General features: G+C 41.0%; 1 non-coding gene across 1 annotated transcript; it reads left to right on the top strand.

The window, feature by feature from the left end:
* The first annotated feature begins 16,485 nt into the window (after positions 1–16,485).
* LOC115032910 (U6 spliceosomal RNA) lies at positions 16,486–16,592 on the top strand. The gene has a single exon (XR_003838557.1). It is a non-coding gene; the product is annotated as a U6 spliceosomal RNA (small nuclear RNA).
* The last annotated feature ends 382 nt before the right edge of the window (positions 16,593–16,974 follow it).

Below are 16,974 nucleotides of genomic sequence, written 5' to 3'. Positions count from 1 at the left end.
ATCAATGTATTTATTTATAGATGGACATTTGGATGTTTCCCAACTCCTTAGCTGTTAAAAACAATACTGCAATGAATATTCCTGCACATGTTCGCTTGTGGACATCTTTGAAAATTCCTCTAGAAAATACATCTGGAAGTGGAATGGCAGATCCATGGAGAATGCTCCTTTTTAATTTTGCTATGTGTTGCTAAAATGCTTTCCAAAGTCAATGAGCCACTTTACATTTTTACCAGCAGCGCAGGGGTGTGTGTTCGCCATTAGCTGTGACAATGGCTGATTGTAAGATTCTTTGGTTTTGCTTCTCACATGGAAATTAATATGTATCTTCTATTTTAATGATGTTGGTGTCCTTAGTTCATTGGATTTTAGACTTTGTCTTCTAGAAACATATTTTCCATCTCTGAGACATTTCTCTAGTAAGTTTCTGTTCCTTGTAAATGTAATCTACAATTTAAATGCCAAGGCATCCCTACTATGCTACGTGTGAGGCAAGCAATGTGCATAGATGTTACTAAATGCTTGCTGCATGCAGTGCTAGTGTTACTGGGGTGATTCGGGCACAATGGATACCCATGTTCACAAAGCAAATATGCTAGTTAGCCTTTTTGTTAATGCAACAAATTGTCTGATACAAATACCTTGAGGGGGAAGAATTGATTTTATCTCACCTCTTCAAAGGTTTCAGGGTCTGGCAGAGATGGCTCTGGGCCTGTAACTGTCACAGACAACTCTAGGAGTGTACATGCCACAGATGTCATTCTCTTCTCGGTGAAGAGGAAAAGGAGAGATGGGGCTGATGATGGGATGGGAGATCAGATAGAAGTTTCAAAGTCATATTTTTAGTGATCTATTTCTTCTAGCTTGGTCCTACATATTATAGTTTCCACCTCTTTCCAACACACCCTTACCAAGCAGAGATCAAGCTTCCATCATAAGGCTGTGGGGGACAAAACATGTACATCCTACCTGAGAAGCCTGATCATTGATGCGTACATTCAAAAATGAGTAAAATGATCTCAAATCAGAAGTAACACTCTAAACATCCCATCTGGGATGATGGGATAGAAAAATGGATGCATGGTGGACAAAAGACAGCATTTTCAACAAACAGTGCTGGCTCAACTGGCGTTTAGCATATAGAAGAATGAAAATCGATCCATTCTTATCTCCTTGTACAAAGCTCAAGTCCAAGTGGATTAAGGACCACCACATAAAACCAGACACATTGAAACTTATAGAGAAGAAAGTGGGGAAGAGCCTCGAACATATTGGCACAGGGGAAAAATTCCTGAAGAGAAAACCAATGGCTTGTGTTGTAAGATCAAGAATCAAGAAATTGGACCTCATAAAATTGCAAAACTTATGTAAGGCAAAGGACACTATCAATAAGACAAAAAGACAACCAGCAGATTCAGAAAAGACCTTTACCAATCCTACATCTGGCAGAGGGCTAATATATATATATATTTGTATATATATATTTCAAGAAGTTAAACTCCAGAGAACTAAATAACCCTATTAAAAAATAGGTTACAGAGCTAAACAAAGAATTTTCAACTGAGGAATACCAAATAGCTGAGAAGCACCTAAAGAAATGTTCAACATCCTTAGTCATCAGGGAAATGCAAATCAAAACAACCCTGAGATTCCACATCACACCAGTCAGCATGGCTAAGATCAAAAACTCAGGTGACAGCAGATGCTGGAGAGGATGTGGAGAGAGAGGAACACTCCTCTGTTGCTGGTAGGATTGCATGCTGGTACAACCACTGTGGAAATCAGTTTGACAGTTTCTCAAAAAAAAAAAAAAGACATAATACTACCTGAGGACACACTAATACCTCTCCTGGGCATATACCCATAAGATGCTCCAACATGTAATAAGGACACATGCTCCACTCTGTTCATCGGAGCGTTATTTATAATAACCAGGAGCTGGAAAGAAATCAGATTTCCCTCAACAGAGGAATGGATACAGAAAATGTGGTACATTTACACAATGGAGAACTACTCAGCTATGAGTAAAAACAATGAATTCATGAAGTTCTTAGACAAATGGATGGAGTTAAAAAATATCATCCTGAGTGAGGTAACCCAATGACAAAAGAACACACATGATATGCACTCACTGATTAGTGGATATTATCCCAGAAGCTCAGAATACCCAAGATACAATTCACAAACCACATGAAACTCAAGAAGAAGGAAGACCAAAGTGTGGATACTTCCATCCTTCTTAGAAGGGGGAACAAAATACCCATAGAAGGAGTTACAGGAACAAAGTGTGGAGCAGAGACTGCCCCACCTGGCGGTCCATCCCACATAATCCCCAAACTCAGACACTTTTGTGGACACCAACAGGTGCTTACTGACAGAAGCCTGTTATAGTTGTCTCCAGAGAGGCTCCACCAGTGCCTGACATATATAGAGATGGATCTTCATAGCCTACCATTGGACTGAGCACAGGGGCACCAATGAAGGAGCTAGAGAAAGGACCCAAAGAGCTGAAGGGGTTTTGCAGCCCCATAGGAGGAACAACAGTATAAACTAACCAATATCTCCAGAGCTCCCTGAGACTAAACCACCAACCAAAGAGTACACATGGTGGGACTCATAGCTACAGCTGCATATGTAGCAGAGGATGGCCTAGTCAGACATTAGTGGGAAGAGAGGCACTTGGTCCTGTGAAGGCTCTATGCCCCAGTGCAGGGGAATGCCAGGGCCAGGAACCAGGTGTGGATGGGTGGGTGAGCAGGGTGAGGAGTGAGGGGATAGGGGTTTTTCTGAGGGCAAACCAGGAAAGGGGACAGCATTTGAAATGTAAATAAAGTAAATACCCAATAAAAAAAGAAAAAGAAAAATGGATGCAGAAGCTATTCTAGATTAGAGAGGTCATACAAAGCAGAGGCTCAGATGAAAAGTAAAACAAACAAACAAACAAAAAACCCCAAACAAATAAAAACAAAAACCAAAGTCCATGAAGATGAGAAGATGATGCTTCTCTGCAGAGATGACAAACACCACAGAGGCCAAAGGACAGCCAGTTGGCATTTAGAGCCCTATATTGCTTGTTTGTGGTTGCATGTTTGCCATAAACTCATCTTTCCAGCTTTCCTAGATGAGTTCTTGTTAGCTTGAGTCTGACTTATGGCAGGTAAAGTGCACAGCTTCACTGGTGAATGTCGGCTAGCCAATTAACTCAGGCATCACAGTAGTGACAACAGCAGAAGGATGAGGAAGCCTGTCTTGCATAGCACACAGCTCATGCTGTCTGGAAGACATCAAGATGAAAGGCTTGATCATCCTGGATTCAGATCTCCCCCCCTTCATATCTGTCTCCCATTCTATCAGCCATAATATCCCAGAACAAGTTCTCCAAACTCTCTGAGCTTCATTTCCTCTTTGTACAGAATGGAATGAGCCTGGAGTTTGTGACCTCTGTGGGGCTGCAAGGCTACTCTAGACTCGTTTCTTCATTTGTGAAGTGCAGACAGCAATGCCAACCTCCTATTGATATCTTGAAGATTAAATAAGATGATGCATTTGCAGCTGTGCTGAGCAAAGTATTTGGGGCAGATGGGATTCATAATGTTTAACCTCATCTTAAATAATTTTAAAAGATCAAAAAGCACTAGATATGTGTAAGCCAGGTGTGGCGGAACATCCCTATAATCCCAGTGCTCAGGAGGCTGAGGCAGGAGGATAAATTATTCAAGGTGCAGCCTGTATCATAGAGTGGGACCCTGTTACAAAGCCATAGTTGTGAGGATAGCTCAGTTAGATAAAGCATTTTCTGTACAGTCATGAGGACCTGTATAAAGGGTTGGTGGAGTAGTGTGTGCCTATGAGCCCAGTGCTTCTGCAGGGAGATAAGGGGATCAGACGAGAAAAATCTTCAGAAACCAGCAGGCCAGATGCCCTGGTACTTGCAGGAATCAACCAAATAGGAAAAACAACAAACAAACAAACAAACAAACAAACAAAAAACAACCCCAAATCAACCAACCAACAAACCCTCCAACTACCTCTAATATGGTAGAAGCTGAGTACTGACATCTAAAGCTTTACTTCAATTTTGCACACACACACACACACACACACACACACACACACACACACACGCATATGTGTACCCTTACTCCATATGAATGCACATATAACTCCCTGCACTTGTACATACTCAAATATACAGAATATGAAATAACTAACAGGCTAAAACAATACAAAACCAGCTATTTTGTTATTAATGTGCCTCTAGTTCCTTCCACTAGAGTGCCATGCCAGGAAATTGGTGGGATGCTACATATGCTTAGCTGGCTGTAAGTCCTGGAAGTCCTCTCTGCAGTCTGCCCTCTTGCATGACCTTCATTTTCTGCTAAATAATGCTGGGTCCTAACTGATAGAGCAGAGTCAGTGAAAGGAAATGTGTTCCAGGTGGTGTTTAGAGGTCTCAGGAACCACCAGCAGCCCACTTAATTGGTACAAAAGAGCAAGAGGTCCTACGTGAGACTTTCCATATGGGATCCTTTGTCTCTTCAGACCCTGTTCTCTGAATATCTCAGTTGGCTGCTGCTCCAACTCAGCCAAATCCATGAAATATATTCATTTTCTGTCAGTTTATCCAGAAACTGGATAGGGCCTCCTTAAGATTATTTGTTTCGTAACAATGAGAATCTTGTATATCTGCACAACAATTTAAAATGCATGGACAGTTGCACATCTGTGATGTCAGACTCTACAAACAATGCTGGACCTTAGTCAAGGATCATTAACTTCCCTTCAGAGATGTCTCAAAAATGTCCAGGCTCATAAAGCCGAGAAGGCACAGAGTTAGGCTTGAATTCAGGTCTTCTGCATCTAAATAAATATTGACATGGCTAATCTCCAGAGTTTTACACTGTGCCAAGCTTGACTGAATGACTTTACACAGTACCCTATACATGCTTACATTTGTATGCTGTTGAGATAAAGTATCCTGATCCATGGCTCATCACTACAGAGCACCAAGCTGAGATTAGAGCCTTGGCCACGCAGCTCCTACATCCAGTGCCACAAACGGAAAAGGAAGCAAACAGCTCCTCCTCTGGTTGAGCTACCGGTTTCATGTCCTTCATGTTTTTGCCTGATGTGTCCCTGTAAACTCACCCTTTGTGTTTCTTTCCATCTCTACCATCCCTGTTTCCCTGATCACCTCAGCTCTATTGGTTTGATTAATTCCATGCTTTACCCATGCCTTCTTTTGTTCCAATTCAAGCTCTGTGAATGAAGGCAGCTGATATACTCACTATGCATGCTGAAATGGTTGCTCCGTACTGTCAACCGGACAGGACCTAAAACCACTGAGGAGGCAAGCTTTTGGGCATTATTCCTGTAAGAGATGTTCTAGACTGGGTGAATTAGGGTGGCAAGACCTACTTTAGTCATACATGGCCTCATTCCATTATAAGGGGTTCTGGATCAAACACCAGTGAGAAAGCAAGTCAGTCCCTCTCTGCTTCCTGATGATGGACACAATGTGAACAGCTGCTTCACTCTTCTGCTGTGGTAGACTGGGTCCTGGAACTGTGAACCAGAATAAATTGTTCTTCCTTTAAAGTGCTTAGGCCAGATGTTTTCATCACAGCCATAAGAAAAGTAGTCCAAAGACAGAGAGCTTAATATATGAGGCAATCCCCCATAGATACAAAACCTAGGCTCTAAATGGTTAATCCTGCTGCTGCTCCAATAAGCCTCTGAAGTGTATTTTCCTCTGTCACCTTATCTATGATAGATACACAAGGTAAATTCCAGCAAGTGTTCAGTAAATTGTGGTTAAGTGAATGAATTCATGAGTTCATGATACTTGTAAGACATTTACTTGTCAAGTCTCACTTTCCTCCTCTAGATAGGGAGAAATATATGGAAATGGTAGCTGCTGTTTTGCTCTGCTTATTGCTTCTTTCTTGCCTCCAATAACAGACTCTTCTTTTCTAAACAAAACACACCCAATTCTGGTGGCCATTGGGCTGCTTTACTACTCAAACTTGTCTGGCCAATCAGGAAATGCCAACTTTATGGAGATGATGGTATATAGATGGAGCTGATAGTTCATAGATGGGTGTGTGCTCCAGACCCTGTGAGGTCAGACACAGTTGCTGTAGATGAGCAACTACTTAGAGGGCCATATACATGGGGTTTTGCAGCCATCATGCAAACAGGAAATCATTTTTCTGAGGAAAACAAGAAACTGAGGCAGGCAGAGGAAAAGCCTGAAGAAATAGTAACCTGAACTCTTGTTCACAGGGACTGTCCAAGAGAGAAAAGGCAAGTGAGGTCTTAGAAATGGACTAGGGCACCAATAAGAAGAATGCTATTGAGGATCTTGAATCGGATTCCTCCATCCAGCATGTATTCCTTCTGTCTTTGTACTGTAAGTTCATGTTTGTCTTTCTAAGCCTCTCTTGAGGAACTCTTTCTTGTTCTGGATCCCCCAGGCTGAATTACTCACGGTTCCCTTCCTCCACAGGTTCTGTGATTTTTGGCTATATAGAATTCTTATAACCATAAACTGTAGTTATTTGTGGTGCTCTGTTACCATGGTTAACATATGAAATGCTCCAGACTGGTGGCTTAAAGGAGAGAACTTTATTTTTCACAGTTTCAGAGGTTGGAAGTTATGGTCAATGTGGTGGTAAGCTTGTTTTCTCTGAGTCTTTCCCCCTTAATTGGCATACTTGTCTTTCCCTGGGTCTTTGCTTGTTGATTTCTTCCATCCTGTGTACCCTTGATGCCAAAATAAAACACACATTGATTGGTCCCAGAGACAAGCAACAAGGCTATAACCCACAGCATTCTGTCGAGGATGGAGTATACGGTGTACATATGTGGACAGGGAGGGTGATTCTAATGATATCTACATTTTGGGGTAGATGAGCCAATATGCAAAGACAAAACAGGGAAGATAAATAAAGCCAAATCCAGGAGAATATTTCCTACTTAGGGGTGACCTTAAGGGACCTGGGGCTTGCCACAGTGGCAGTAACTTCATAAAGGAAGCTATGATGATCACTGTTGTTTGTTACCTTAACTGAACCTGTAATCAACTAACAGGAAAGACCATGGATTTTCTTTTTCTTTTATTGATTAATTAATTAATTAATTAAATTTACATCCTGATCATATCCCTCCTCCTTCCTATCCTCCAAGTCCCCCCACCTCTTTTTCCCCCTTCTCCTCCTCCACCCTGGGGCATCTATTCCCAGCAGGACTAACCACATCCTTTTCCAATGAGTCCCAACCTCACAGACCACCTAGGGGAAGGGAATTCAAAGGCAGGCAGCAGAATCGAAGACAGCCCCTGCTCCAATTGTTAGGGGACCCACATGAAGATCAAGCTGTCCATCTCCTCCAAATGTGTAGAGGGCATAGGGCCAGTCTCTGCATGTTCTTTGGCTGGTGGTCCAGTCTCTTTGAGCCCCCATCGGCCCAAAGTAGTTGACTCAGTAGGTCTTCTCATGGTGTCCTTGACCCCTCTAGCTTGCTCAGTTCTATCCCTTACTCTTCCACAAGACTCCCCAAGGTGTGCCTGATATTCAGCTGTGGGCATCCCGTGAGACAGTTATGCTAGACTCCTGTCTGCAAGCACAGCAGAGTAGCATTAAGAGTGTCAGGGGTTGGCTCACTCACATGGGATAGGACTCAAATAGCAATAATCCTTGGTTGGCTCTTCCCTCAGTCTCTACTCCATCTTTATCTCTGATCATCTTGTCCTGCCAACAAGATGCCTATTGGTTTTCTTGGTGGCTCTTTTTAATGACTTCAACTGACTGGAAAGACCCACCCTGAGTCAGCTCGTACCTTTCTGCAGCAGCCCAAATATAAAGAACTCTGATGGAATGACTTTGCTTTTGGCCTGCTTGTCTTCATACCTTATGATGAGTTCATTTGTCTTGTTCTTGTGTTGCTAGTGACTTTTATTCTCTGCCTCAGTTATTCTTCACTGACATTAGAACCCAGATTCTCCCACTTCCTAAGTGATCACTTCCTAAGATCAGTGACTCTCTAGGAATCCTGCAGTGTCAGACTGTGACTGCTAGGCGTTCAGACTCATAGATTATGCAGACACTGGGATCTTATCTTCTTCAGTGTAAAGACACCGATGACTGGAATACTCAGGCCTTATTGTATAATCCAATCTAATAAATCTCCTTTTAAATTAGATTGGTACCATGGGTTATGTTCCTCTAGAGAACCCTAGTATGAGAGCAACTTTTCTCTTATCCCATGCCACTTAAGGACAATGAAAAGCATTTCCTGATTGGAGGAAAGGTGCTCCAATTGGAGAAAACTGAATAAATGAGGAGAAAGGGGTAAGAACACAGAATGGCTAAAGTTAACCTGAGAAGTAAGAACTGTGAACCAAAGTAAAGAGCTTTGGCTTGCCGCATAGGTCACCTGTTTTTGTGAACTCCCAGATAGCAGAATAAAAACTATGAGCTCACATATGGGATGACTTAAATTGGTGCGAGGGAATGTGTGTGTCACTCTGATGGGGTGGTACGTGCTGCATTATTAGGCCCAGCCTGAGGCCACAGTGCAGTCATAAATCAAGAAGTGGGTGTTTAAAAAACAGTGGAAGTGTTAAGGAAACATGAAGTGGATGACCTGTGGGGCTGGGCTGTTCCTCCCTACAGGAATTTCAGTGACTAATGATGTGGATAAATAAGTGCTCAGCTTTCTTATAACCACACATGCAATTTATTTAATTCTGGAGGTATTATTCAATTTTGGAAGTCTCTTAAGATGATGTGATCTGTTGAAAAAGCTTTCCCACTTCTCAGAATGGACTACAACCTAATTCTCCTGTACAGACTCTGCCTTCCCTTCAAGTACTGAGAGTGGCCACCCACCTTTCTAGTTAAACTTCATGTTCTTGAAGATCTACCAGATGATGATCTCTCTGCTGACTCTTCAAGTGCCTTTAAAATTACTACAGTCTGGAAGGTGCTGGCTCTTACATTAAAGTGTATTGAACCAAAGTCAACAAAATTCATGTTCACAGTGAGGGGAAGATCTAAAAGTTTGTGTGATTAGAGAGTGATGCCTGCTCGGATACACACTTGAGGATACACCTCTGCACAAAAATTAGTTACGTATCTCTATCTCTAAGACTCAAGTCCCTCACTTGAGTCCCTCCCATCACTGTAATAGAGGATGCTGATTGGCAGACAGGATTGTGTCTGACAGAACTCATCATACCATCAAATAAGCTAGATTGGAAGAGGCTGAGGGAGGAAGGGATGGGAGAAAGCCAGAGAGGACAAGCTACTCCCCAGCTACATGACAATCAGAAGCAAGGAACTTCCATCTCTGGCCTCTGAATGCTCATCTGCCTGGGGCAATGAGAAGAGAAAGCCTGCAGTACAAAATGGTGAAAGATACACAGCATTCCAGATCATCTCTTCAAAAACTGGAAAATATTTCTTAGGTATCTGCATGTTCTATTGGTTTAACTTTAAAAGAATTGATATTGTAATATGATTATAACATTTTTCTCTTTCCTCTTTCTAAACTTTTCCATATACCATTCCTAACCCTATTTTAAGTTCATGGACTCTTGTTTTTTTTTTTTTTAAAGATTTATTTATTTATATGTAAGTACACTGTAGCTGTCTTCAGACACTCCAGAAGAGAGAGTCAGATCTCGTTACGGATGGTTGTGAGCCACCATGTGGTTGCTGGGATTTGAACTCCGGACCTTCGGAAGAGCAGTCGGGTGCTCTTACCCACTGAGCCATCTCACCAGCCCCCGGACTCTTGTTTTTCAATTAATTGTTACTGTGTTTATACTTGTATATGTGTCTACATCTATTCCTAAATATAACCCTCTCAGTTTACTTAGTGTTACTTGTATAGTGTTTTCAGAACTATTTGACATTGTATAACTCTTGGTGTGCTTTTTCCTGGAAAGATTATTTCTCTTGCTGTCAGCTTTCCTCAGTTCCCTGTAGTTCTTTGTATAGGTTTGAGGTATCATAGGATTTTCCCTATCCACTTTGTCATGGGCACTGGTGTGTTCCTTATTCAGATCCTGCGTATAGGTAGTCATGTACATGAGGTTTTATGAGGGTAACTTCTGACATTACTAAGTAACACAAGGTTATAGCAAACTCCTTGATCTTCTGGTTAACTTTGATAATGTTACAGGCCAGCTAGGGCTACAAAGTGAGACCTTGTATAGGAATAAATAAATAAGTAAATAAATGGGGAGGGTATAGGAAACTTTCGGGATAGCATTTTAAACGTAAATAAGGAAAATATCTAATAAAAATAAAAATTTTAAAAGTAAATGAATAAATAACAAATTAAGTTACACATCTTTGAAATAAAAATAACATGACTCCCAGACTAGTCTTCACTTTAAATTAATAACATAGAAACATATCATATACCCTTTACTAATTTTTCCCTAATGATAATGTTTAACTAAAATATAATGCATAGTGAACAACATATGCACATGTCTATAGTTGAATTATACAATATTGTTGTTAAACAGAACCTTCACATCCCCCTTTGAATAGCCATTCTTCCTGAGAAACACTTTAAATATCTTGAAAATAAGCATAGGAAAGTTGAGACAGTTCATTAAGTAGGATGATTGCTGCCAAGTCTGACAATCTAAGTTCAATTCTCAGAAACCCATGTGTTGGAAGGAGAATACTGCCTTCTGTATGCTATCCTCTTACCTCCACGAGCAAGCTTCCCTATAGATGAATACATGAAAAAGAGAATGTAAGTATAAATGATATACCAAAATACATATTATAAATAAATATTACATAACTAATATATTATAAAATATATTACAAGGAAATACAACACAATAATATTCAACTGTTTTTAGAGGACTTTATTATTTCTGTGAAGTTTTACAGGGGCAACTTTCATCAGCTTTATGTCTCACTCTTTGAATTGGTTCTCATCACTGGAAACTCACTACAAAAATAAAGCAAAATGAGAAATACATGGTGCAGGTTCTGAGATAAGCTACCTCTGGTCTCCTTCCTTGGTGTCAGCATTAATTTGTGGCCAACACATGCTCTGTGAAATAGCACACTTTGCTGATATTCCCAGATGAGATTCTCACCATGGAACTACCCCTGTTAGGTGTCATCCAGCTCCAGGTTAAACCCCTTTCCCAAGGCCAATACGCACTCTATTATTGGAAGTAGGTGAAGCCAGATAGTTTGTGGTCTGCTGCAACAACACATTTGTTAACAGCTTTACTTCTGGAGAATAGGGATGGGAAAATAAGAAGCAAATGTACTGACAAATGCAATATCTCAGGTGTTCAAGAAGTGTGTGGGAAGTTATTATAAAGTCCCTAAAATAAGACTGCTGTTGCTGAGTGTTGTGGATATGTGGAAAGGGGTGGGGGGGGGAGAGGAAAATGGAGAAAGAGCAAACAAGGGAGTGGGAAAGAGAGGGGAGGAGATGAAGAGATCCAAAGACTGTGCGTTACTAGTCTCTGATTTGAGGGGATGCAGGGAAATTAGGGATACTTTAACAATATATAAATAAACAATATATGGCAACTAAGGCCCAAGGGTGACATAGAGTGGGTGACAGAGCAAACAGACTTGGGACCCAAGGGGGAATGTCTCAAAAAGTTTGCATGCTCAGGTATGAGACGTCTCTAAGCCATTCTCAGGGGCTTGCTTAGTTATGGTGTCTGAAGATGAGACAGGGAAATTTAGATCAAAACCTACCTCAAGATTCTCTTAAGACCCCTGCCTTCACAGCAATATGTCTGATGATTTCACTTTGTGTAGAAGGAAAGATCCTAAATTAACAATGTGTGTAACCTGTGAACAGTGATGAGAAGACTCTGAAGTCAAGGATTTGGAGTGAGAAGGCCATATTATTGGAGTAAAACAGGAAAAATGGTTCATAGTAAAATATGTATGTTTAACGACTTCTGAATTGCTTGTTATCACCCCTTCTTTTGAAAGTATGGCAGAGGGGATGGGTCTAGGAGCCTATGTTGAATTTTGCTTTGGGTCAAAACCATTTCACTTGGTCATCTGAAACTCTGTTGCAGTTTCATTTGCTCATTATCCCTTGACATTAGACCAGAGATTCTCAACTTGTAGATTATGACCCCTTTCGGGGTAGAAGTACCCTTTCACAGGGTTGCCTAAGGCCATCAGAAAGCACAGATATTTACATTGTAATTCATGGTAGTAGCAAAAATAAAGTTAAAAATGAAGTAGCAACAAAAATGATTTTATGGTTGAGACTCTAAAAATAGGAACTCTATCAGAGGGTTGTACATTAGAAAAGAGGAGGAGAAGTCCAGCATTTTGCTGCATATAGGAAAAAGTATTAGTGAAAAAGACAGTCACTAGCTCAGAGTAAAAGGCTGGAAAGTGATATTGTTGATCCTCCTATAGGGTTGCAGACCCCTTCAGCTCTTTGGGTACTTTCTCTAGCTCCTTCATTGGGGACCTTGTGTTCCATCCAATAGATGACTGTTAGCATCCACTTCTGTATTTGCCAGGAACTGGCATAGCCTCACAAAAGAGAGCTATATCAGGGTCCTGTCAGCAAAATCATGCTGGCATACTCAATAGTGTCTGGGTTTGGTGATTGGGTTTGGTGGGATGGATCTCTGGGTGGGGCAGTCTCTGGATGGTCCTTCCTTCCATCTTAGCTCTGAACTTTGTCTCTGTAACTCCTTCCATGGGTATTTTATTCCCCATTCTAAGAAGGAATGAAGTATCCACACTTTGGTCTTCATTCTTCTTGAGTTTCATGTGTTTTGCAAATTGTATCTTGGGTATTCTAAGTTTCTGGGCTAATATCCACTTATCAGTGAGTGCATATCATGAGTGCTCTTTTGTGATTGGGTTACCTCACTCAGGTAAACTCCCTGATCCTCCAGCTTCATCCATTTGCCTAAGAATGTTATGATTTCATTGTTTTAAATAGCTGAGTAGTACTCTATTGTGTAAATGTATCACATTTTCTGTATCCATTCCTCTGTTGAGGGACAGCTGGATTGTTTCCAGCTTCTGGATAATATAAATAAGGCTGCTATGAACACAGTGGAGCATGTGTGCTTATTACAAGTTGGAACATCTTCTGGATATATGCCCTGGAGAGGCACTGCTGGATCCTCTGATAGTACTATGTCCAATTTTCTGAGGAACTGCCAGATTGAGTTCCAGAGTAGTTGAACCAGCTTTCAATCCCACCAGCAATGGAGGAGTGTTCCTCTTTCTCCACATCCTTGCCAGCATCTGCTGTCACCTGAATTTTTGATCTTAGCTATTCTGACTGGTATGAGGTGGAATCTCACGGTTGTTTTGATTTGCATTTCCCTGATGATTAAGGATGTTGGACATTTTTTCCCGTGCTCCTCAACCATTTGGTATTTATTCCTCAGTTGAGAATTCTTTGTTTAGCTCTGTACCCCATTTTTAAATAGGGTTATTTGATTTTATGGAGTCCAGCTTCTTGAGTTCTTTTTATTAAGGAAAGGTAATTGTTGCTTACTGTTATTTTTGTTGTTAGAGTTGGGAATCTGTTCTTGTGGCTATCTTTTTCTAGGTTTGTTGAAGGATTACTTTCTTGCTTTTTCTAGGACATCATATCCCTCCTTGTGTTGGAGTTTTCCCTTTATTATCCTTTGAAGGGCTGGATTTATGGAAAGATATTGTGTGAATTTGGTTTTGACATGGAATACTTTTTTTTCTCCATCGATGGTAATTGAGAGTTTTGCTGGGTATAGTAGCCTAGGCTGGCATTTGTTTTCTCTTAGTGTCTGTATAAAATCTGTCTAGGATCTCCTGGCTTTCATAGTCTCTGATGAGAAGTCTGGTGTAATTCTAATTCTAATAGGACTATATGTTACTTGACCTCTTTCCCTTACTGATTTTAATATTCTATCTTTATTTTGTGCATTTGTTGTTCTGATTATTATGTGTCGGGAGGAATTTCTTTTCTGGTCCAGTCTATTTGGAGTTCTGTAGTCTTCTTGTATGTTCATGAGCATATCTCTCTCTATTTAGGTTAGGGAAGTTTTCTTTTATAATTTTGTTGAAGATATTTACTGGCCCTTTAAGTTGAAAATCTTCATTCTCATCTATACCTATTATCCGTAGGTTTGGTCTTCTCATTGTGTCCTGGATTTCCTGGATATTTTGAGTTAGGATCTTTTTGCATTTTGCATTTTCTTTGATTGTTGTGTCCATGTTTTCTAAGGAATATTCTGCACCTGAGATTCTCTCTTCCATCTCTTGTATTCTGTTGCTGCTGCTCACATCTATGGTTCCTGATTTCTTTCCTAGGATTTCTATCTTCAGAGTTGTCTCCCTTTGGGTTTTCTTTATTGTTTCTACTTCCATTTTTAGATCTTGGGTGATTTTGTTCAATTCCATCATCTGTTTGGTTGTGTTTACTGTAGGTCTTTTAAGGATTTTTGTGTTTCCTCTTTAAAGACTTCTACCTGTTTAGCAGTGTTTTCCTGTAATTCTTTAAGGGGTTTTTGTGCTTCCTCTCTGAGTACTTCTACCTGTTTATCAGTGTTCTCCTTTATTTTTTTTAACTGAGTTATTAATGCCCTTCTTAAAATCCTTTATCAGCATCATGAGATATGATTTTAAATCAGAATCTGGATTTTCAGGTATGTTGTGTATCCAGGACTTGCTGTGGTGGGAGTACTGGGTTCTGATAGTACTATGTTCAATTTTCTGAGGAACGGTCAGACTGATTTAGGCAAATGGATGCATCTGGAGGATATCATCCTGAGTGAGGTAACCCAAACACAAAAGAACACACATGATATGCACTCACTGATAAGCGGGTATTAGCCCACAAACTTAGAGTACCCAAGATACAATTTGCAAAACACATGGAACTCAAGAAGAAGGAAGACCAAAGTGTGGATACTTCATTCCTTCTTAGAATGGGGAACAAAACACCCATGGAAGGAGTTACAGAGACAAAGTTCAGAGCTGAGATGGAAGGAAGGACCATCCAGAAATTGCCCCACCCAGGGATCCATCTCATATACAGCCTCCAAACCCAGACACTACTGTATATGCCAGAAATTTTTTGCCTACAGAACCCTGACATAGCTCTCTTTAGTGAGGCTATGTATATGCCAGTGCCTGGCAAATACAGAAGTGGATGTTCACAGTCATCTATTGGATGGAACACAGGGCCCCTAATGAGGGAGTTAGAGAAAATACCCAATGAGCTAAAGGGGTCTGCAACCCTATAGGAGGAACAACATATAAAGTATCCAGTAACTCCCCCCACCAGCTGTGTCTCTAGTTGCATATGTAGCAGAGGATGGTCTAGTTGGCCAACAATGGGAGGAGAGGCCCTTGGTCTTGTGAAGATTATATGCCCCAATACAGGGGAATGCCAGGGCCAGGAAGTGGGATGGGTGGGTTGGGGAGCAGGGCAGGGGTAGGGTATAGGGGGCTTTGGGGATAGCATTTGAAATGTAAATGAAGAAAATATCTAATAAAGAAAAAGAAAAAAGTTTAATTTGAAAAACAAACAAAACAAAACAAAAACAACAACCAAAAAAAAAACCCCAAACAAACAAACAAACAAAAAACCCCAAGCACTGGCTCTCCAATGAGAATGAGTGCCCAGGCAGATGCACATATTAGTCCTCAGCTGATGCTAGGGGAAAAGCGGTGACCCAAATAACAGACTCATGGTTGCTTAGCAGCACACATTGCTATGGTACTAAGCAACTCAGTTATAGTAGGGTTTATCTTGCTATCAGGGGTAAGTAGAGAATAGTTTGAAGATGGGACCAGGTAGTTGGCAGGAGTGAAAGGTAAAGCAGGGCCAATTTGTAAAGCAGGGCCAATTCTAGGGATAGTCTCTATAAGGGTATGACGGCAGTAAATTATGCTATTGTGCCTTCTCTGGTTTCATTGGCCTTTTCAAAAAGCAGAATTGATTATTTGAATTTCTGTTGACTTTTGTTTCTCTTTCATGAACAATCTGCCTTTTTCTTTTTTGGGTGTAATTTTGTTGTTAATACAAAGTAGATATCTGGTCTTCTTCACTCATGGCTCTGAGATTTTTATCTTTTGCAAGTTTCTGATAAGAATCAAAAGAACAGCTTACAGTATTTTTAAAAGTCTCTTTCAGTGTAAAGAAGTTTATGCAAATGAGGGGAATGTGAGGCAATAGGCTATGAACCTACAGTCTGGCCTCCAGTCCAGCTGAGGTCTTGAACTCAGGTAGGACCTAATGGGTGGTAATTTCTGCCTACATGGGATGGTAGGTGTTCCCTCATATCTCCTGGACCCCTGGCTCCTGTCAAATGTACTGTTCCCACAGCCCCCACAGGAGGCATGTGGCTTTCAGTCTCATAGACAATGTCCCAAGTTTTTGGCCTTCTGGTTAGACTCCTCCACAGTTACCTAGCAACAGCAAGATAAGCAGCCCACTATAAGAGGGGCTGTTTGCATGCTCGATTGGGAAGCACATATACTAAAATTGGAATGATACAGACAAGATTAGCATGGCCTCTGCGCAAGGATGACACACAAATTCAAGAAGCGTTCCATATTTAAAAAAAAAAATGGGGGGGGGGGCTGTTTGGACCCTCCTTGCTCTCTTAAGCTTTCACCTTTTTGACTCTCTAGCTCCTTCTCTCTCTTCCCCTTCCCATCCCTCTCTGTCTAAGCTTTTACCTCTCTCTCTAAACCTTCACCTTTCTTACTTGCTAACTCTCTTTCTCTCTTTCCCTCCCCCCTTCTCTCCTCTTGGCCATGGCCGATCTCTCTTTCTCTCTTTTCACCTTCTCTCTTTACCCCTACCTTTCTACAATAAGTCTCTAAAACCATAGACTGTCTCTGTTCATCCCCTTGCCCTCTCTTCCAGTATCTTTGGGGCCGAGTGCTGCCTCGGGGCCCCTATTCTGTTCTCAGCTCCTCCACTGTATCCAGCGTAGGA

Source organism: Mus caroli, unplaced genomic scaffold, assembly GCF_978045245.1.
Source record: "Mus caroli unplaced genomic scaffold, Mus_caroli_1 scaffold_14, whole genome shotgun sequence".
Lineage (NCBI taxonomy): Eukaryota > Metazoa > Chordata > Mammalia > Rodentia > Muridae > Mus > Mus caroli.
Note: the sequence above shows the minus strand (reverse complement) of the source record. Positions and strands in the feature narration are given on the sequence as shown.